General features: G+C 43.1%; 1 long non-coding RNA gene across 1 annotated transcript; it reads right to left on the bottom strand.

The window, feature by feature from the left end:
- Window positions 1-7,073: 7,073 nt before the first annotated feature.
- LOC123370737 lies at window positions 7,074-13,804 on the bottom strand. Its single transcript, XR_006579522.1, has 3 exons — window positions 13,752-13,804; window positions 7,883-8,323; window positions 7,074-7,377 (listed from the first exon to the last, which is right to left on the bottom strand). It is a non-coding gene; the product is annotated as an uncharacterized LOC123370737 (long non-coding RNA).
- Window positions 13,805-23,526: the final 9,722 nt, after the last annotated feature.

The raw sequence follows: 23,526 nt of genomic DNA, 5'->3' as shown, positions 1-23,526 counted from the left end.
AGTGTGGGACTGGAAGGGACCTAATAAGTCACCTACTCCAGTCCCCTGCCCTCAAGGCAGGACTAAGCAATAACTAGATCATCCTTGACAGGTGTTTGTCAACCTGCTCTTAAAAACCTCCAAAGATAGAGATTCCACAACCTCCCTAGGCAATTTATTCCAGTGCTTAACTACCCTGACAGTTAGGAAGTTTTTCCTAATGTCCAACCTAAACCACCCTTGCTGCAATTTAAGCCCAGTGCTTCTTGTCCTATCCTCCAAGGTTAATGGGAACAATTTTTCAACCTCCTCCTTGTAACAATATTTTATATACTTGTATACTGTTATGTCCTGCTCAGTCTTCTCTTCTCCAGACAAAACAAACCCAATTTTTTCTATCTTCCCTCATAGGTAATGTTTTCTAGATCTTTAATCATTTTTGTTGCTCTTCTCTGGACTTTCTACAATTTGTCCACATCTTTCCTGAAACGTGGTGCCCTGAACTGGATACACTACTCCAGCTGAGGCCTTATCAGGACAGAGTAGAGCCAAAGAATTACAGTAACTCCTCACTTAAAGTCATCCCGTTGCTGATCAGTTCGAGAACATGCTTGTTTAAAGTTGCGCAACGCTCCCTTATAACGTTGTTTGGCAGCCGCCTGCTTTCTCCACTGCTTACAGAAAGAGCAGCCCATCGGAGCTTGGCTCCCCGCTCCCCTAAGTTCCCTGTGCGGCAGCCGCCCAGGAGGCTATCAATTGCTGGAAGTTCAGCTCTCCCTCCCCTGACTGCCATGTGCTGCTCCTGCCCTCTGCCTTGTAGCTGCTCCCGGTAGCCTCATGCTTGCTGGGGTGGGGGGGGGGGAGAAGAGAAGGACTAACATCTGGGTGTCCCCCTCTCCCCTGCTCCTGCTCCCCACTTACTCCATCTCTATAGAGCAGGGGGGGACAACAGGGCTCAGGAGCTTACCAGCAGTAGCTGCTGTCTCAACTTGCTGGTCTACTTAAAAAGGGAGTGTACGTAAGAGTGGGGTCAGCATACTTAAAGGGGTAATGTGCATCTCTCTCTCTCTCACACACATACAGGGTGTGTGTGTCTGTCTGCCACACTGTCTCCTCTCCCTCCATTCGTGCTGCCTTTTAGAGTGTGAGGCTACATTAACAACGTGTTAACCCTTGAGGACTCAGCCAAGTGCTAGTTCATCATTTAGCAGTAAGGCATTCCCTGGGAACTATCCCACCCTCTTCCACCCTCTGACTTCAGCACCTCAACCAAGCTTCACAATCATAATTGCTGTGTACAGTATTAAATTGTTTGTTTAAAACTTATACTCTGTGTGTGTCTATATATATATATATATATATATATATATATAGACACACACATATATATATTATATATATAGTGTTTTGTCTGGTGAAAAAAAATTCCCTGGAACCTAACCCCCCCATTTACATTAATTCTTATGGGGAAATTGGATTCGCTTAACATCATTTTGCTTAAAGTCACATTTTTCAGGAACATATCTACAATGTTAAGTGAGGAGTTACTGTACTTCTTGTGTCTTGCTTTCAACATTCCTGCTAATATATCCCAGAATGATGTTTGATTTTTTGCAACAGTGTTGCACTGAACTCATATTTAGCTTGTGATCCACCATGACTCCAAGTCCCTTTCCACACTACTTCCACACTACTTCCCATTTTGTATGTGTGCAACTCATTGTTCCTTCCTAAGTGAATCACTTTGTATTTGTCCTTATTGAATTTCATCCTATTTACTTCAGACCATTCCTCCAATTTGTCCAGAGCATTTTGAATTTTAATCCTACCCTCCAAAGCACTTACAACCCCTCCCAGCTTGGTATCATCCGCAAACTTTATAAATGTACTTTCTACGGCATCTATGCCATTATCTAAATTGTTTATGAAGATATTGAACAGAACCGAACCAAGGCCAATCCCTGCAGGACCCCACTCGATATGCCCTTGCAGCTTGACTGTGAACCGCTGGTAACTCTGGGAACGGTTTTCCAATCATTTATGCATCCACCTTATAGTAGCTGCACCCCTAGGCTATATTTCCCTACTATTGATCATAGTCAATTTAGCATAGGTTAACTGCAGCTGTCTTCTAAAACCTAGATCGTCAAAGGTATTCAGGTGCCTAACTCCATTGATTTCAATGGGAAATCAATGGAGCTAGGCACCTAAGTACCTTTGATGATTGAGGCTGAACTGATAAGGTCTCTAGTAAAGCCTTTCATTCTCATGCCAAGTTTCTGTTGAAATCAATGGAATTTGTCTGGAATGAGTAATGAGTAGGAATAAGGATTAGGCCCTAAATTAGATTTCTGGGCAATGACATCATGTCATAAGAACGGTCAGACCAATGGTCCATCTAGCTTAGTATCCTATCATTCCGGCAGTGCCAGATGTTTCAGAGGGAACGAACAGAACAGGACAACTATAGAGTGATTCATCCCCTCTCATCCAGGCTCAGCTTCTGGCAGCCAGAGGTTTCAAGAAACCCAGAGCATGGGGTTGCATTCCTGACCACCTTGGTTAATAGCCATTCATGGACATATCCTCCATGAACTTATCTAATTCTTTTTTGAACCCAGTTATACTTTTGGCCTTCGCAACATCCCCTGGCAACAAGTTCCACCTTGACTGTGCATTGTGTGAAGAAGTAATTCCTTATGTTTGTTTAAACCTGCTATCTATTAATTTCATTAGTTGACCCTGGTTCTTGTGTTATGTGAAAGAATAAATGACATGTGTGCATGTGCGCGCACACACACACACACACACACACACAGAGTGACCAGAGTTCCAGGGGAGCCAACTGAAGTCACTCAATTAGGGTGAACTGAAAAGAATGGGGCAGACAATCCCCAAAGCTGGTGGATATTCCAGTGCTTAGATTTACCAAGCTAGTATAAAAACGGCTTCTGTAATACCTCACTGGTTACCCAGAAGCCAACAACACAGTTCCCTTAAAGCAACCCAGCCGTAGGTCTCTACCCAGACACCCAAGTTGAATAAGATTTTCAGTAATCCTCATCATATTTATCATATTAAAAAGTTCTACCAATCCCAAATGATTGGACACATTACCTCCCAGGTTAATGAATATTCCAGATCTTACCCAAATACATGCTTACAGCCAATTATTATTAACTAAACTAAAATTTATTAAAAAAGAAAAGAGAGAGTATTGATTAAAAGATCACTATTCATACAGGCATGAACACAATTCTTGAGATTCAGATTCATAGCTGAGATGGTGAGCTTTGTAGTGGCAAAGAGTTCTTTCAGAATTAGTTCATAGGTTACAGACCAATGAAGCCTCAAGCATATCTGAGATAAAAAGGATTGGGACCTGTAGCAAGTTTGACACTCACCGGCATAGCACCTCCTGCTGGTCGTCTTGGGAATTAGCTCAACTCCAGCTCTGGAGTGCCTCCTTCTGGCCAGTGTCTTGCCTGCCTTAGGCCCTGTGTCCCTCCCAGACCCTGGTGCCACTTTCTGCAGGGTTTTGCCCCCAGAAGTACCCCCTTACTCTGGGTCTGCCCTCCCAACCCTCTAAACCCACCTTGCCTCAGTGACTACTGCCAGTCATCATCTAGCCCCCTTTCACTGGGGCAAACTGCAGCCTGTAATGGTGACTCATCATTGGCAAGGGAGTAGGACCTGCTGCCTTTGCCTATCCCCGGGCTGCCCCTCTGCAGCCCCAGTACTTTTTGTAGGCCTTCAACAAGGCCTTCAGCCTGGGGGTTTACCAGGCTAGAGCTCCCCAGCTCCCTTTGCCCTTCCCCAGCACTGCCCCTCTTCAGGTACCTTGCTCTCAGGCAACTAGCCCTTGCCACTCCAGGGCTAGAGTGAGCCTTTTTTGTGTCCTGGCCCCACCGCCCTTTATCCAGGCCAGCTGTTGTCTGATTAAGCCAGCCACACCTGGGGCCAACTATCTCACCAGCCTCCCTCAGCTGCTCTTAATCCCTTTTACCTTGGAGTGGGGCAGCCGCCTTACTACAGGACCCAAAGCATCTTTATACAGTTTCAGGCCTTCTTGTGACAGCTCAGAGTCCTTCCATGAACAACAGGCAATTATGGGGACTTTTGAAGTAGATCCATTTCCAAGCATCGCTGGTAATTATCTACACAGATTAACATAAGGCAATTGCCTGTTTTGCCACCATTCGCAGATGATTTGCTATACATTTCAAAGAGAGATGACTACAGTGATATCCTATGTTTACAGTTCATTTAAATGTTAAGATGTCCTTGTGATCTCTGAATTAACAGAATACAGCATAGACCCCTACCAATACATATGTAAACAAACCACAAACATTATCTACCAATATGTCTTTAAGGGTTGAATTTGTGGCACAAACAAAACCTCAACAACTTCTGCTCCAAGTGCAAAGGGCATTTCTTTGACCTTGCCTTCTCTAGTATCAATACATATCAACAGATATATTAAAACAAAAACAAAATCAGAAACACACCCAAACCACCCCAACACAACAAGACATTCCACTGCACACACTTCTCTTCCTGAGGAGAGGATGTGAGAACAAGCACATGACAATGTCAGACATATTGCTCATGCACTACTGGAAGGTGCTCAGATAACTATGGTGGTGATCGTGATATAAGAACCTATACAGAATAGAAAAGAAACTTCTGCTGAATTGAATGACAGTTGTGCGTATGCGCGTGTAACTGATGCAATGAGGAGGCACCCGACTATTTTTTTCCGAAAAGATGAGTGTAAATCTTGACTCATAACTATATTAGGACAGAAAGAAAAGCAAGCCACAGAGAGAAATATTGATCAATAATGTTGATCAATCTATAGAATACTGTGTTATCCATATGCATATGACACAACCTGGTGGTCACAAAGAGTGGTATTTGTCTGCCAAAAAAAAGTGACAATCTTTTTCACATGTTAAGTAACCAAGGTGATATGGGTTTTTTGTTTGTTTTGTTTTAAATAAACCACAGCATTCTGAATTTTTAGAAAGTGAAATGTCATCAAGCCAGCACTACCTTTTTCCATGCTGGCATGACCTACTGATATGTACTCATTCAACCCTCCCTCCCCACCACCCCCCACACAACATTTAAATTTGTATGTCAAACTGTTTCTACTAATTCAATATTTTTTCATAATCTATTTTCCATTAAAAATATCCATAGAACAGCTTTGCTATCTCTGCTGGTATTGCAGGTAAAATAGAGTATGAACAGGTATCCTATACAATACAAGTGGGTAGCATTTTAATTCTGGCCCCTCTGTCTATTAAAAGCTCCATAGGCAGATGAACCACCTGCCTTGGGCCTATTTAAATGTATCTAATTTAATTTTTTGTGCAAAAGATGCTCCGTTCGTATTTCTTCATTAGAATGGTGGTACAGTGGACTGTGGTTGTTTGGAGGAGAGGTATAGTGGTGCAGTGTTCATAGGGCCAAATGGCAAATGCTGAAGTTCCTGCTTATGGCCATGTATTTAGGAGCATAAAGATGCAGATAGGCATCTACTGGGATTTTCAAAAGCACCTAAGCCTCGAATTCCCATAGCACAAGACCAAAAAAATAGGACTTTGGTAGGATTTCTGTTATACAGAGACCTTGTTCTGATTCTCTTCAGAGAGGTGAATTTTATCCTTGGGTACACACAGTGTATCCCTGTCTCTCCATTGCATAAATTGACTTATTTCTGCTATGATTGGAAGGCACTTTCTGAATCTCAGAAAATGTTAAGCTTGTATAAGAACAAAACATTTTAAAACTTTTATTTCTAAATCTGAAGGAAGTTACATGAGAGAATGAGCTTGAGACATTTCTACAAATGAGTCTTTTAATGTGTGTATTATTTCTGTGCGCCACTGTGCAGCACAGAATTTGGCAGAAATTAATGTTGCACGCGCAGAATTTCCTTCCTCTCTCCCTCCACCCCCCCGAAAATGGGCTGCAGAGCTGCTGGCCACCGTTAGGGGCCACTGGACCTGGCAGAGTCCAGCTTGCAAGTAGGAGACACTACCGGGAGTGGGGGGGGAATGGGAGGAGGAGCTGGAAGGTTCTTGGCAGCTGCCCTGAAGGAAGGAGTTAGTGGTGCGCAGGAAACTCCACGCAAGCCCGGGACCCAGCAACAGATTGCTTTTCTCTCTGGATCCCTGGGCTCTAGGAGGGTAGGGGTGTGAGTGTCGCGGCTGGAAGGGCCCCATAGCTGGGCTCTGAGGGTTTGGGAGTGTGAGTGCCTGGGCTTGAGGAGGGCAGTGGCTGGACTCTGGGGCAGGGGTGAGAGTCTCTGGGCTGGGAGAGCACGACTGGGCTCTGGAGTGGAGGGGACAGAGAAACAGGAACTGGGTTGTCGTAGGTGTTTCTCTAACCATCTACTCCTGGGGAAATTTGTGTGTGTGTCTGCATTGTTACAGACATACTTGCAGACAGGCATTTTGAAATAAATTACCAAAATAATTGAAACTAGCATGATTATATAGTGTTATTTTCACAAATAGAATTTGCAGAATTTTTAATATTTTGATTCAGGATTTTTAATTTTTTGGCACAGAATTCCCCCAGGAGTAGTGTATGTGGAGGAACTGAACACACATTTTGAATTTTCTGGTTCTTGGTTTTCATCTCTCAAGTCTTACCTTTGCTGCAGGTTTAAAAACCTTCTGGTTTCCTCGCCATGCACACCTGCGTGAGTTCTGTGAACACTAATAGACTTATATGCATACATCAAGAGGAGAAGAGACCTTTCAGTCTGTAATGTAACATAGATAAGACAGATTTTCCAGTGCACTGGACTGTTTGCTGAAGTTATAGAATCTGTATGCATTGCTTATTAGAGGTTGAGGTTTATCTATATTTGCCCGTGAAAAACTCACTTCAGATCTGGTTAATGTCTAAAAGGTCATTCAGTTTCCATCACCTGTGGTTAAGTTCAGTTACCTCTTGTTCTTAAATGACAGCACCACCACATGATTTTATAACATGCAGACAGAAGTATTTAATGAAGTGAGGCTACTGAGGTACAGATAGAAAAAATGAGTTCTTATGATCTTATTCTGATACTTGACAATGTACGGTTCAGTTCCTATCAATTATCTTCAATGTTCCTTAAGTAAATGCTTAAGCAATGACGTACTTACTGTTTTTCATTAACATTTGTTTCCAAAACTGCTTAACCCAGGAAGGGGGCAGGAAGGTTTGTGTTTTCCTTTTGTCTCAGTTTTATTTTTTTTTCCTTTGTGCTTGTCCTTTTCTTCATTTTTTTTTTGCTTCAAGACTTCGATCTAAGTTCACTGAAGCAGAGTCTCTCTCTCGACTGCAGGAAGGCATCAGTCTAATAAACCGCAAGCTGTTAAACCTGAGACATTTCTGATTTTTTTTAAAATGGAAAAATAGGTCTGAGTCAGTTTCCACTCACTTGTATTGTTACCTGTCAGGAGGAACAGAGTTAATTTCCTTTCTTGAAACAACTAGCAATGAAATGACTATGGAGACGTCACCTAAAGCATGAATAAACTATCAGGAATTAAAGCATTGGGGGATAATTATTGCAAACCCTTAGACAGGTAACAAGTCTGCAGAAGTACCACCCCTTGGGGGAAAGTGCATATATTGGTTCTGTTCAAGGGACCCAGCAAACAAAAAACTGAGACGAGTATGGAGTGGCCAGCCTGATATAGAGAGGGGTCACTCTCATGAACGCAAGCACTGATCTGACACAGGACGTAGAGGGACAGACCCTGGTGGAGGGGTTTGAAGGCCCTTGAAACCTACCAGGGTCTCCATATGGAAAATGGGTGACACCTAGTAAGACAGGCAGACACATATTTTTAAGATATGTTCTCTCTGTAAGGCTTTTGTTCTAAATAAATACCTTGCTGGCTGAAGGCAGGCTGGTCACTGGTATCTCTGTCAGTTCCTGGGAGAGCAGGATGCCAGGTGCTGAACTAAACTCAGGCTTGCTAAGGTGATCACAGTGAATTTCAGGAGGAAATTGAAGCCTGAATCCCTCATCTCTGGAGGGAGAGGAACAGAAGTTTTCACACTGAGAAGGGTGGCGGTAAAAGCCTGACACCTAAGTGGGGTGCCCTCCAGGAGGCCATGAAGGAGTTAGAAGTACAGTTACTTTGGTAACTATGACAAACCTCAGGCTGTGGTATTTCTCAGATTTAACAACATACCTTAGCTGGTCCTGAATTTGGTCTTTGCCTTCATATCTGATTTCATCCCAAGTGATTCCTTGACACCGGAAGAGAGAAGGAAACTTCACCCAACAACTGGAACTTGACTCCTCGTCAGAGGTGAAATTCTGGCCCTGTGAAATCAATGGCAAAACTTCCATTGACTCAGAGGGGCCAGAATTTCATGCCAGTCTTCCTACCTGACCTCTGACAGACCAGTGACTCAGCTTGTACAAGGAAAGTGCCACAGCGATGGCCAGAAGCCAATTACCAGACCACAAAAAAAGAGCACCTATTATTTTCCCTCTTTTCCTATTTTCTCTTGTCTGTGTGGAAGTAGTGAAAGAACTGACAGGAATTTGTAGGGGATCTTAATGCATGACAGTCTCTGTTAGCAAGAGTTAGGCTAACTGTAACCCTAATAACACGAGATTTGTAGAAGCGAGGATTGTGTGAGGCAAGTGGAAAAGAACTGTGTGAGAAGTTGTTTTGACCTTGTGTAGATAATGTGTAGATAATACGAAATGTAGACTGGAGTCTCAAGTGAGAAAAACAAGATATTAGGATGACCTACGTATAAACAAAATGCAGCTGTTGCTTATTATTGTCTGTAACAAAAGTATAAATGCTTGCTGTAATTGTTTACCTGTTGAGAGACCTGTCCGGGACTGGGGTGACCCTGTGTCCTAGAGTACTCCCTCCCTCAATTGCAATTGCTTGAAAAATAATAAAGTATCTGACACTGCTGCACCAAAACAAAAAGTGAGAACTGAGTTTTTCTCCGACATCTGTAATGGGTTGGAAAAATAGATTTGACCAAGCTAACAGGTATGTGAGGAAGCTGACAATGTTTTGTTGTAACTCATTTCATAGACCAGCCTTTTAAAATAAGTTTAAAATACCCAATTAGTTGTGAAAGTTACAATTTCACTTGAATGCTTAAGTTAATAAAGTAAAAGGTTTTTTCATTGCATGTGGCTTTTAAAAACATAAAGCCTCAAACCATAGGAAAAGACATCTATGTTTAGCTCAAGCATTGGGGTGTACAAATAACATCTAATTAACCGAGAAACTAAGTGGCTGGAGAATAAGGTCCTTGTGGTCGATGACCTTCATTGCAAACAAATATTTGGTTTTCTAAAGGTAGTGTTATATTCCAACTTAATTTGTAATGAAAGAGATTCTGGGGCTCAAGTAATTTTTTTTTACATTTACAACTCATGCAGCAAGTCCAGAGGTGCCATGGCTATGAACTGCCAAGCTCAGATGTGCCAGGGATCATCCCTGGCAAGCCCTGGCACAAATTAAGCACTGGTTATACCAGGAGTCAGCAACCTTTTAGGAGTGGTATGCCGAGTCTTCATTTATTCACTCTAATATAAGGTTTTGTGTGCCAGTAAAACATTTTAACGTTTTTAGAAGGTCTTTTTCTATAAATCTATAATATATAACTAAACTATTTTTGTATGTAAAGTAAATACGGTTTATAAAATGTTTAAGAAGCTTCCTTTAAAATTAAATTAAAAGGCAGAATCCCTTGGACCGGTGGCCAGGACCCAGGCAGTGTGAGTGCCACTGAAAATCAGCTCACGTGCCGCCTTTGGCACACATGTCATAGGTTGCCTACCCTGGGTTATACTATAGTCTGTGGACATAATTTTTTTCTTCTTCCTCCCCTTCCTCCTCACATCTAAGTCAGGCAAAAACCCGTCCAATAAATTATCTAGCAAAGTGATTCTCAACTTATTAACCACTGGCTCTCTGTTGTTTGAAGAGCCCTTTTAGCTGATCCCTAGAAGGAAATGTTTTGAGAACCAAGCAGTGGAACGCTAGGGTTTGAGCAGTGGAAATGAATGGATACCTCCTACAGAGTAATATGCAGAATGTGTTTAAGTACATTGTTGAATCAAAGCCTGTGACACTTGGAGAACCATTGATCCAGTCCACTTCCTTGATAGTATACGATTATTTTCTGCATGCTATTCTCTAGTACTTTGTTGTAGTCCAGTTCTAAATGACTCAACAGTGAGACTACAAAGACTGTTCCTGTTATTTACTTGCAATAAGCTTTCTGTGGAGAGAAACAGAAAAGCAGGCTACACCCAGAGAACTCAGTTATGCAAAATAAAAGAGATACAGACAAAGCTACAATACCTGCACATCTAAAACTGGGGCAAGATAACAGAGTGGCTGATATGGGACTTGTTTAATAAAGAATTAAAGCATAATTCATGCCATTCCATACAGGTTTATGGACAATAGATCCTGTCAAACAAACCTGATGAGATTTTTTGACAAGATTACAAGTTGGGTTGATAAAGTGAATAGTATTGATGTAATATACTTCGACTTCTGCAACACATTTTACTTGGTTCTTCACAAACATTTTGGTTAAAAAACTGGAACATTATAAAATGGACATGGCTCACTTTAAATAGATTAAAAACTGGCTAGAGTCCCAAAATGTAACTCTAAATGGGGAATCATCATCAAGTGGGTGTGTTTTTAATGAGGTCCCACAGGGATGGGTTCTTGGCTCTGTGCTGTTTAACATTTCTAAAAATGAGTGGAAGAAAACATAAAACTGACACGGATAAAGTTTGTAGCTGACACAGTGTGCAGGAATTAAAATTTTACCGCTTTTGCGGTGGTTGGGGGGAGAGACATTAAACACACACTTATTAGACACATTAAACCATATCAACACATGCACATACATCATATGCAAATCAATAAATTGCAGTATATTCACCAGTTCAACGAATCATACCTTTAATCCACCTTGCATACAGGCTCCTTTACCTCGTGGGGGGAACATGTGCAAACCAAGTAGGCACACATGCATCCATAACCTCACATTATGGGGATACATGTGTGACCTCACTGAGTTTGCGTGTATGACCTCACTGAGTTTGCACACTGCATGTTAGGAGGAAATACTATAGCGGAAAAGGGGATGGGGGAGCAGAGAGTTCCTCCAGGCCCAGAGCCCAGATGGGTGACCCAGAATGATCTCCTCCTGCACTGGGACCCCAGTGGGGGACAGAAATCTTCCAGCCCTGGGGCCCTGGCGAGGGGTGCAGAACACCTGCCCCTGGGCTGTGGCAGGGACATCAAGAGAGCGCCTCTCCCCCAGGGCTGCAGCAGGGAGGGCAGAACTTCTCCAGCCCCGGAGCTGCGGGGGGGAGAGCACCCTCCGGAGGATATCTGCTTTCTCCGCTGCAGTCCAGGGGCAGGAGGAGTTTTGCGTTCCCCACTGATTATTGGGGGCCCAGTGCCGCTGCTTGCCCCCTCCTTGCGCACACCTCTGTTGACACAAAAATTGGGGAGTGGTAAATAATGAAGATGACAGATCATTGATACAGAGCACTCTGGATCACTTGGTAAGCTGGACACAAGCAAACAATATGCATTATAATATGGCCAAAAGTAAATGTATACTTCTAGGAACAAAGAATGCAAGATGGGGGACTCTATTCTGGGAAACAGTGACTCTGAGAAAGATTTGAGGGTCATGGTGGAAAGTTGCTCAACATGAGCTCCCAGTGTGACGCTTGTGGCCAAAAAGGCCTAATGCTAACCTTGGATGCATAAACAGGGGAATCTTGAGTAGAAGCACAGAGGTTATTTTACTGCTATCTTTGGTATTGGTGTGACCACTGCTGGAATATTATGTCCTGTTCTGGTGTCCACTATTCAGGAAGGATGTTGGTAAATTGAAGAGGGTTCAGAGAAGAGACATGAAAATAATTAAAGGCTTAGAAGACATGCCTTGTTGTGACTCAGAGAGCTCAATCTATTTAGCTTAACAAAGAGAAGGTTAAGGGGTGACTTGGTCACAGTCTAGGAATACCTACATAGGGAACAAATATTTGACAGTGGGCTCTTTAATCTAGCAGACAAAGATGCATCAAGATCCAATGGTTGGAAGTAGAAACTAGACAAATTCAGACTGGAAATATGGTGCAATTTTTTTTAACAGTGGGAGAAGTTAATCATTGGAACAATTTATCAAAGGTTGTGGTGAATTCTCCATGGCAACAATTTTAAAATCAAGATTGGATTTCTTTTTTAATGCTTTAGTTCATGCACTAATTATTTTGGGGAAGTTCTATGGCTTTTGTTATACCAGGATGTCAGACTAGATGATCACAATGGTCCTTGCTGGCCTTGGGATTTATGAACTGGAGCTAGAAAACATGATCATCTAATCCTATGCCTAGGTCACATACGCAGCCACTTAAACAATCTACATGAGATTTTAATGTCTGAGAATTTCTCAGCCAATTGTTCACAAGTAGTAAAAAGAAAGCGCATGACCCAGGAATCAACGAGGCTGACAATGGACAAAATGAGGTACAATAAGATCGTCTAAAACTCTTTTAAATCGGGCTGAACTACTCAGAGGAGTTTCCAAATAGCCAGTGCCGGGGAAAAGCAGTAAGTGCGTTAGCAATGAGATAGGCAGGCCCACTAACCCCTCCAAAGGAATTCCAAACACCAGGGGGAATAGTTTGCTTCCCTTGGGCTCTACCTAGGTAAATGATAATGTTAGTCTTCTGCTACACATCATCATTCTCTCAGAAGGTGTCACATGACAGAGGAAACTGCCCACTGTCCGTGAGAGTGTGGGGGACCCAGAGGTGTCAAGCTAACATCTTTGCATTTATAATACAAAATATTTTCTTTTGATGCACAATATTCACTTATGAAGATATTGAGGAAATGAGAAATGTTTCAGCATCATCAGGTAACTTTCCATCTGTGAAAGTAGGTGTTTTCCATATGTGCCTCTCTCTAACCCTTTCTTTGTTCAAGTTATAGCTTGAGCAGATAAGAGCTCTCCAGAAGGAACATACATTTAATAGAGTAACAATTTCTCAGCTTGTTCATATGTAATCAGAGGGTGTAACATAACTGATAAGGACAGCAATAACTTTTTCAGCTAGTAAATACTGACATTTTAATAACTGAAAAATGCAGCCTACAGGTTAATAGAGGTACAATGTCTGAGCAAATCTGGAGTGTCTCCAGCAATAATGTCACCTGCTGAATGTGATAGCAGTAATTACTCTACTCTCAGAAACAGAGCATTAATTAAAAACATTTGTTTATTTTGCCACCTTAGGGAAAAGGAGGAAAAGACTCAATAATCCAGGCCCTTGATGTTCAGGACAGGCTAAAAAATGAGAAGAGAAAGGATCTATTTTCTTAGGTTTTAATACAGTGCTTACTGCTGTGGTATTATTATTAATTAATTATTACTATTATTATTTATATCTAATTGCTAAACCTGCAGCAGATGTAGATAGCCATTAATTATCTATCATCTCTTTCAAATAAGGTGCCTTTTCTTAGCCAGACCCTAAATACACACGAAGAAGAATTATCTAATATTTAAGCACAACTTAAACTTATTTTAAGCTTCTAAGTTTGAGATCTATTTTCCAGCTTAATACCCCAATTATTATAAAAATTAAATGCCAAACATTGCAAACACATTACTTCTTTTATGATACTAGTAACAACTTTTCACTTATGTTTATAGTAAAATTCACTTACTGGTTTTGATGCAGTAGCCCAGTGAGGGAGTGTGTGAGTTGTACACACTCATTTGTTTTAAAACAGCTGGAAGAAAAATAAAATTCCCATGGAAACAATTCTAGTGGTCTTAATATTTTCATTTGAGTGGAGTTACTCCAGGGATTAATTTGGCCCAATGTTACGACTATGGAAACACTGTACCTATGTGGTTATTAGTGTATGAAGATGTTATGGTGGAGATTTGAATAATGGTTGTATAAGCATGATTATAGTGGTTTCAACATTCTTTTTATGATCTGGTTTGAAAACAGATGTTCTCAAACAGATTAAAATAAAATGTCAAATAAAATGTTACTCCTTTTTGACCTGAGTGGTTAGTCAAAGTTCAGGGCCCTACTCCAGTGGGAGTAGAAATTTATGATGGAGTCTGGTATTTTCTATGACGAGTCTTGTTTATTTACAAGGAATGTACAAAGTCCTGCTTCTCTGCATGCAGAAGGACCCAAAGGCAAAAGGCAAGCTTAGCTTGCATCACATTTTGGCATATCCATGTGCACTAGTTTTATAACATAATCATTGCACAAGTATCGCAGACAGTCAAATTTTACTCACCATTGTGTCTTCTATGTGTTTTCTACGAGTTGTTTTTTGGATGGTCCATTTTCCTTGGATGTTATCTCCAAGCTTCTGACAAGCCATGATGTTTATTTTGTATCTGTCATGAAGCTTGTACCCAGTGTGTGGTACAGAATCCATGTTCAGTCCATCATCGTACCGAAAATTCTTATGCAGAAGCTCTGGTTTTGCAGCTGGCAAGTGTTCCCTATCTGAAAAAATCAATGGGCAGAAGCCAAGTATCCAAATATTCAGTGATTATTTTTTCTATTTTTTACATTAGAATAATAGAATCATAGAATATTAGGGTTTGAAGAGACCTCAGGAGGTCATCCAATCCAATCCCCTGCTCAAAGCAGGACCAAAACCAAATAAATCATCCAAGCCAGGGCTTTGTCAAGCATGACCTTAAAAACCTCTAAGGAAGGAGATTTTACTACCTCCCTAGGTAACCCATTCCAATGCTTCACCACTCTTCTAGTGAAATAGTGTTTCCTAATATCCAACCTAGACCTCCCCCACTGCAGCTTGAGACCATTGCTTCTTGTTCTGTCATCTGCCACCACTGAGAACAGCCTAGGTCCATCCTCTTTGGAACCCCCCCATCAGGTAGTTGAAGGCTGCTATCAAATCCCCCCTCACTCTTCTCTTCTGCAGACTAAATAACCCCAGTTCACTCAGTCTCTCCTCATAAATCAACTGCCCAAGCCCCCTAATTATTTTCATTGCCTTGCGCTGGACTCTTTCCAATTTTCCACATCCCTTCAGTAGTGGGGGAACCAAAACTGGACGCAATACTCCAGGTGTGGCCTCACCAATGCCGAATAGAGGGGAATAATCACTTCCCTCGATCTGCTGGCAATGCTCCTACTAATACCGCCCAATATGCCGTTGGCCTTCTTGGCAATGAGGGCACACTGCTGACTTATATCCAGCTTCTCGTCCACTGTAATCCCCAGGCCCTTTTCTGCAGAACTGCTGCTTAGCCAGCCAGTCCCCAGCCTGTAGCAGTGCATGGGATTCTTTCTTCCTAAGTGCAGGACTCTGCACTTGTCTTTGTTGAACCCCATCAGATTTGTTTTGGCCCAATCCTCCAATTTGTCTAGGTCACTCTGGACCCTATCCCTACCCTCCAGCGTTTCTACCTCTCCCCCCAGCTTAATGTCGTCTGCAAACTTGCTGAGGGTGCAATTAATCCCGTCATCCAGATTATGAATAAAGATGTTGAACAAAACCGGCCCCAGGACCAATCCCTGGGGCACTCCGCTTGATATCAACTAGACATCGAGCTGTTGATCACTACATTGTTATTTAATTTAATTCAATTTTTCCATAACCAGATTCTTTTATACCATATAATTATGGAAGAGGGATTTGTTTTCCTACCAAAATTCTGCTTGCCACTTTTTGGAGAGCTACTGTAATAACTAGAATTCCTAGTACTACTAAAGGATCAGCTCATCAGGAATTTTCTTGCCTTGCAATCCTGTAAGAAGCACTCCACTACATTTATGACCCCACAAAAGGGTTTGCTTCAGGTTTGATTCTAAAAATAAGTGATTGTAACTGTGATAATGGGAGGGGAATCTATCTGAGCCAGCTCCCACTAAAAAACTTCTGCTATCACTATTAAATATATTACAAGCTCAAAAATATATCATGATTAGAGATGGCCTCAAGCTGTAGAGTTTGGAACCAGATTCAGTCCAACTCTAATGAGGCGTACACACTGCCAAGCCACTTTGTGCGCAAAAACTGCACAGTTGTAGCGCTTTAAAAAAAAAACACACCCCAATGAGAGGCGTACAGCTTTCTACACCAGGGCTACAGCGCTGAAGTGCCAGTGAAAACACAATGGCAATTACAGCGCTGTGATTGGCCTCCAGGAGGTGTCCCACAATGCCTGTTCTCACCTCTCCTGTCATCGATTTGAACTCTACTGCCCTGCCCTCAGGTGACCAACCATCATCCCCACCCTGTAAATTCCTTTGCAAATTTGAAAATTCCCTTCCTGTTTGCTTGGTGATAAGTGCAGTGGTCTCAACGCATTTTTCCAGGTGGCCATGCCTGCTCCATGCACCAGGTGATCCTCCACTTGGAGCAATGCTGAGCTGCTGGACCTTGTCAGCATTTGGGGAGAGGAAGCTGTGCAGTTCCAGCTGCGCTCCACCCATAGGAATTATGATACCTACGGACAGATTTCACGATGCATGACAGAAAGGGGACATGACTGGGACACATTGCAATGTAGGGTAAAAGTGAAGGAGCTGCAGAATGCCTACCACAACAATGAAACAACTTATTAGGATACAACTTGCCAAGGACACTGCTTTTAAATAATGTTAAAATGAATTTAGAGAACAAAAAATTCTTCCGTTACGGATGAATGTTGTACTCTCAGTTACACGGCTGTGAACTGGGTATAACTCTATTGCCATCAGAGGAGTATGTGTAGAATGTGGTCTGTGATCTCTTACAAACAACCTACCTTTTTAATGCTCCTCTTCACAGTGCTTTAGCCTCACTGTTCACTGCTCTCGCAGCCTGCCTCACCACATCACAGATCTCAAGGCAAGATCGGAAACCAGTTGCTCTTCTCTTTACCCAGCGGCGATCTTCTCATTTGGCCTGAAGAGTGTAGCCACTCTTTCCACTTCCTTTCTTGCTCAGTATCAGTTGGTTGGTTTTAATCAGTATTTTCATGAAACTATAAAGAACAAAGTATACTTAACATAGGCTAAACTGTCAACCAGAGAAGAGGTAGGAATACTACCTAATCTAATTGAAGCTAATGGCATTTCTAAAGTGCCTGTCGCTACATTATCTAAACACTCTCCCTCTTCTGCTGCATAGAGTCCATAAAGGAGACGCATTCATCTTGTCAGTTTCCAGAAAGAAGAGAAAAGGACACAACTACTATTTATGGGATTTTCATGAGCTGAAGCCGGACAGTGATGTAGTGGCCGGTGGGTCTAGACAACATGCTGAGGGTCTAACTGATCACCATATTTGGTGATTGGGAAGGAATTTCCCTCCAGGTCAGCTTGGCAGAGATTCAGGGTGGTGGGGGTAGTGTTTTTTGCCTGCCCCGAATCCATGTTGCAGAGTCACTTGCTGGTTTAAACTAGAGTAAATGGTGGATTCTCTGTAACTTGACTTCTTTAAATCATGATTTGAGGGCTTCAGTAACTCAGCCAGAGGTTAGGGGCTTATTATAGGAGTGGATAGGCCTGAGATGTGCATCAGACTAGATGATCATGATGGGCCCTTTTGATCTTAAAGTCAATGAGTTTCATAGCAGATAAACACAACAGCTCACACTCCTCATCCTTGTTTTCAAGGCCTTCCATTGCTCAGTCCCACTTTAGTATCTTGGACCTCACTTCCTGACGTGCCAATGATGCCAAATTTTAGGTGCCCTCTTATTTCCTGTTCCATTCCAGCCTCATGCCTTTGTCCATGCTGTGTCATCTGTGCGGAGTTTAAGACAACCAAACAACACTAATTTAAGGGAGCCCTCAAGATGTGCCTGTAGGTTACTGAGTAACCAAAGACCAAATCCAGAACCCAATGAAGTCAATGACAGTCTTTCCAAGTCCCTTGGTGAGCTTATCAGTGTAACCCTCGCTTTTCTCTCCTTTCCCCCAGTTTTTGTTTGTTTATGACTAAAGCCTTGTCTACATTGGGGGGTTTTGCACCCATTTAGCCACACTGATATAGTGCAAACCCCTAAGAGAGACAACGTAAAGAGTGCCTTGCTCTTCAGCAGTTTACCCACTTTCCAGTTCTTCATAGAACACTCACAGCCTATGCAGTGACAATTCAGGCTCCCCATTGTGCCCCAGGGACGTGACTCACCCACCCCTCACTGCTTTTATTTATTCCGTAGCGTCTAGACTGAAGTGACCAAAAAGGGGTGCCAACGATGATGTGCATAGGGGACTTAGACCACTAATTATTATTATTATTTTTTTTTTTACACAAGTCACAGAATAACCATTGTATAAACACCACCTTTTACGTTGGCATTGACCCCCGTGGCATGCAGATGAAAATCTTATTCATTTTATGACTCATGTCCGCTTCCTCAGGAAACCTCAGCTCTCAGTAACAGAGTATGTGTGAGATTTGCAGTGAAACTGTTTGCAGAAATAAAGGCAGGGGCATTTGTCTATTCTTTGCAAAAACCAAGCTGGTACATGTTCACTAAACGAAGATTCAGGTTGGAGTCTGAAGTAGAGCCCTGCAAATCTGGAGGTATTCACTTCTTGCGAATAGCAGCTTGGATGTGGATACAAATTTTGTAACCATGCAGAGCTCTGGAGCTGTAGCACAGACTCGCCAAAGCAGGTCGAGGGACCCAGGCTCCCCAGGCTCTCCCCAATCCGGCTCCAGCTCCGGCTCTGGCTCCAGCCAGGGGGGTGGGACTCAGAATCGCAGCCCGGCCATGATAAGAGCTGGGCAGGCAGATGTGGGAAGCTGCAGTGGACCCTCCACCTGCCCGGGGTGGGGGTCCCTGAGCAGTCCCTGGCCCGCGTCCTTGCCACCCAGACCTCCCGCCCCGGGCAGGTGGAGGGTCGCTGCTGTGGTTTCTCACACCTGCCCATCCAGCTCTTACAGTGGCTGGGCTGAGGCTTCGAGGCACTGCTGCCCTTGCCAGAGCCGAGTCGGGGAGAGCCACACAGGCAGCTGTTGGGAGCCGGCGCAGAGTCGTGGACCCCCCACCTGCCCTCGACTGGGTGGAGAGTCTGGGGAGGGGCGGAGATATGGCTGAGGGCTGCTCTCAGCCCTCCATACCTCCATGGGCACACGGAGGGTCCATGCTGGCCTGGTGGGGGAATTGGGCGGGGGAGAAGAGGGGAAGGGGAAGGAGGCTGCCCCTGTGAAAAGTGGACAGGAAAGACCCCCATCCCAGCACCACTGGTCAATGCTGTGTGGTGACCTGTGGAGCTGTTTAGAGCCCTGCAAATTCGTGAATATTTGGGGATGCTGATATCTGCAGACAACTTTTGCAGTTCGGATGCGGATACACATTTTTTTATGTCTGCGCTGGGCTCTAGTCTGAAGTCCATTTTACAAATACACCTCTACCCTGATATAATGCTGTCCTCGGGAGCCAAAAAATCTTACTGCGTTATAGGTGAAACTGCATTATATCAAACTTGCTTTGATCCGCCGGAGTGCGCAGCCCCCCCCCGCCCCGCCCCCGCCCGGAGCGCTGCTTTACCGCGTTATATCCAAATTCGTGTTATATCGGGTCGGGTTATATCAGGGTAGAGGTGTAGTAACTCACATGCAGCAACCACCCTGCTGGGCTGCCTGTGTGAAATGCACAAACAAATTCAGGTCGAATTCAGAGCTGTCATTAGTGGGTTTAACTTTTACTGAAGTCAATTGAGTAGCACCCACTTTCTCCAGGTCCCTGTGTTTAAAGCTATCATTTGTAGATTCTCCAAAGTACCACTAAACAACTCTGCTCTGCTACAAAGCCAAGGAAATAATTATTGCCACTTCCTACCTGCCAACAAAGTCCATTGGAGCATGGAGCCAGAATACAGTGGAGTCAGCCATATCCCTTAAATTGGTTTATGGTGGATTTTTAAAGCTTTTAACACTTAATTTACTGGTTAATTTATTTCTCATCCTGGTTAGTGGGGACATTCAGCACATATTGGTGAAATAAAATAGATTTGAAGTTTTTTTACTTTGCAGTTCACTTTTCACAGGAGATTGCTAAGAGGCTTAATGAATTTCTTAAACCTTCAAAGACTGCCCCCTCCCCCGCTCTTATCAGCCAAGGGCACAGATGGGTACAGAGAGTCATATCTGCTTCTTTGTTGTATGGTCCTCATTGACGCTTTCCCCGCCCACATAAAGGATGATGTGGCCTCACATAAGTCGTTAGAATCTGATACTAAAATGGTTATGGTATGGAAAACCATCCTTGGGTTTCACCTCCACTACCCGCATGCACAGAGCAGAAAGGGGATGGGGAATTTGGCAGGCTCTCTAGTTCAGTGGAAAAACAGATTGTGTGGTCATAACAATTGATGATTTTGTTTCCATTTCTTTCCTCCAAGTACGTCCAAATTAGGGTGGTCAGTAGTGATGGGAGACTTTTGTTTCTCCAGTTTTAGGACTCAGTTGAAAACCACAGGTTTAGGTTTAGAAGAGGGCTATAAAAGCTTTTCACATTCAAATTCCATTTGGCTCAGGCAAATTGTTGATTGTGGGCTGCTGCATTAGTTTAACTTTTATTTCCCAGTAGTGCTGGGAGCAAGGCAAGAATTATTACCTTCTCTTGTTTGCATTAAACAGACTATGTATATAGGCCTGGTTCACACACAATGATGCACCTGTTTAACTAAAGGTGTGTCTTAAGGTGACAGTGTTTAACTAAACTCTTTGTGGACACACTTAAATTGATTGAAACCTGACTTATAGCAGTTTAGCACACACTGGTAAACGTACCGGCCCAAACTAAACAGATAAAACCAGTTTAATTGTGTCCAACACAGAGGTTTTGCACCAGTTTAAATAAAATCAGTTTTTAAACAATTAAAACTGATTCACCTTGTGTGTAGACAAGGCCTTAGTCCTCATCACTGCTACTTTGACAGCACCCTTATCCCTGTTTCAGTCACATTATCAGCCATAAAAGCAATACCACTGCACCTAGCATTGGGTGGTCTATAGCAGTGTTTCTGAATGGCCGGGCCACAGACCAGTGCGGGTGCCGATCCCTGAGATCTCCCTGACACAGTTTAGTAAGCCAGCAAGCCTGTCCCTGGTATCAAAAAGGTTGAGAAACACTAGTCTATAGTACCAATCACCTCTGCCAATGCACCCAAACTCCACAGAAGAAGGAAAATCTGCTTCACACCTTCCTTCCACAAATGACTTTGGAGAAAGGCCCCCCCCCAGTGCTCAAGTAGCTTTGGGTGAGGGGAGGGAGAACCCACCTCCCCATGGAGGGTAAAAGATTTTTCAAAATTAAGAAAACAAATTTAAATGTGAGCCGAGTACTGAAAACTGCAGTACTTAATTGCTGTGGCCAGTGCACCAACCCCCAGCGACAGCATCCTGTGGGTCCCATGACATCATAGCTGCCTTATTGTTTAAGGTTTTCACCTATGTGCAGAGAGGCGCTTTGAATCTAAAATTAAACCTTTTGATATGTGGCTCTAGATACACCCTGCTCAGGAGGAAAGAGGCCAAAGTGGTGGCTGAAATCAAATCCTCATAGGTTCTCTTGAAGTTTGAAATGTTTTATTATTAGGCATACGGTTTTGAATGATCACCAAATAGTCAAGGGACTGTCTGACCAGCCAGTGTTAATATCATGCTGGGTGCCAGAATATGACATGAGATTAACTGTAGCGTTCTGTCTGTTTTAAAGCACGTCCATAACGAACATGGCAGCAGGGGGAAAATTAAATCAACAAGCAAAATAAGCAGATGTGTGCTTGCCGTGTGAAGTCCTCGATAGGGATTGCTAAGTCTTATCTCATATAGGAACCCACAAAAGAAATGCAGCACATGTGTGAAATGACTGAGTAGGGCACAGGCAAAGGGTGTGAGCTCAGAAAATAAATCAGCTGGCTTCTAGCCACAGTCAACTCATGGATTAAAAGTAGGTCAGGACAACTGGGTGTAACCTTTAAGAGCCAGAACATAGAAATGCTGGTCATATACTGCAATACAGGCAGCTGTTAGTTAGGGCAGATCCAGAAATCCTTACTGGGGAGGCCATCATGTAATTTAATACTTACTAATAATGTCCAGCAATAACATGTATCGGGGGGTAGCCGTGTTAGTCTGGATCTGTAAAAAGTGACAAAGGGCAGGTCTTCACTTCCCGCCGGATCGGAGGGTAGAGATCGATCTATCGGGGATCAATTTATCGCGTCTCGTCTAGAGGTGGATAAATCAATCCCCAAATGCGCTTCCCGTCGACTCCAGCTTGTGAGAGGCGGAAGCAGAGTCGATGGGGGAGCTGCAGCAGTTGACTCGCTGCTGTCCTCACGGCCAGGTAAGTTGACCTAAGATATGCCGACTTCAGCTATGCTATTCGCATAGCTGAAGTTGCGTATCTTAGGTTGACACCCCCCCGCCCCCAGTGTAGACCAGGGCAAAGAGTCCTGTGGCACCTTATAGACTAACAGACGTATTGGAGCATGAGCTTTTGTAGGTGAATACTCACTTGCATCTGATGAAGTGAGTATTCACTCACGAAAGCTTATGCTCCAATATATCTCTTAGTCTATAAGGTGCCACAGGACTCTGTCACTTTCAGCAAGAACATGATTCCCAGACATGCTGCTGACCTGCGGCTCAGAGCATGCCCCTTCATTCTTAAGTATGTAGCCACAACATCTCTTTGGCTTTCTTGGCTACAGTGCATCTCCTTGAAGTATTTTAAATGCAGGCCTACCACTGGCAGATGGGAAAAACAGATTTGTGGCTAACCACTTATTACTTACCTCTGTTGCATTATTGGGAACTTCCTGGATCAAGTGCTAAGACATGATATTAAAGTTACCTTCAGCTCTACCAATTGTATACGTCTCCTAAATTCTTGTCCATCCATGGACTGAGCCTGATATAAAACTGATCTCCAGACTACTGACATCCTCACCCTGACTAGGCCAACAGGCATTTTCAACTATGCTACTTCCCAAATACTGGACAGGACATTTCAGCCCTGGAACTGCAGATCTGTGAGCAATGTAATTTCATTTTACCCCTTCCCCTTTGTAAAGTATTGGTGCTCTCTCCGTCTCTCTCTCTCTTTGTGAGTGAGATAGAGAAAGAGATTGATCATGGAAAGAATAAGAGACCTACTGTTACTAGCAGCTAAGGGAAATATATTTTAGCTCAACTGGTAGAGAACTGTTTTGGGAGCTCATGAAATGTCAGATTTCTATTTCTAGCTCCCCAAATCTGTGTGGTTTATATAGCCACTGTGTGTGTGATCAGCAATACACAGATGTGTTAAAATGTTCCTCCCTGCTCTGCTCTCTCCTCCTGCAACCTATGTACAATTTCCAGTGGATTCTGCAGCATGACATTGTAAATGTAGAGCTCCCACTCATCAGTTTTCCACAGCAAAGTAACTGTTATTTCAAACCCTGAGATAACACTAGAGAACAAAAAATACATATAAAATAATGAGCAA

Source organism: Mauremys mutica, chromosome 5 (assembly GCF_020497125.1).
Source record: "Mauremys mutica isolate MM-2020 ecotype Southern chromosome 5, ASM2049712v1, whole genome shotgun sequence".
NCBI lineage: Eukaryota > Metazoa > Chordata > Testudines > Geoemydidae > Mauremys > Mauremys mutica.
Note: the sequence above shows the minus strand (reverse complement) of the source record. Positions and strands in the feature narration are given on the sequence as shown.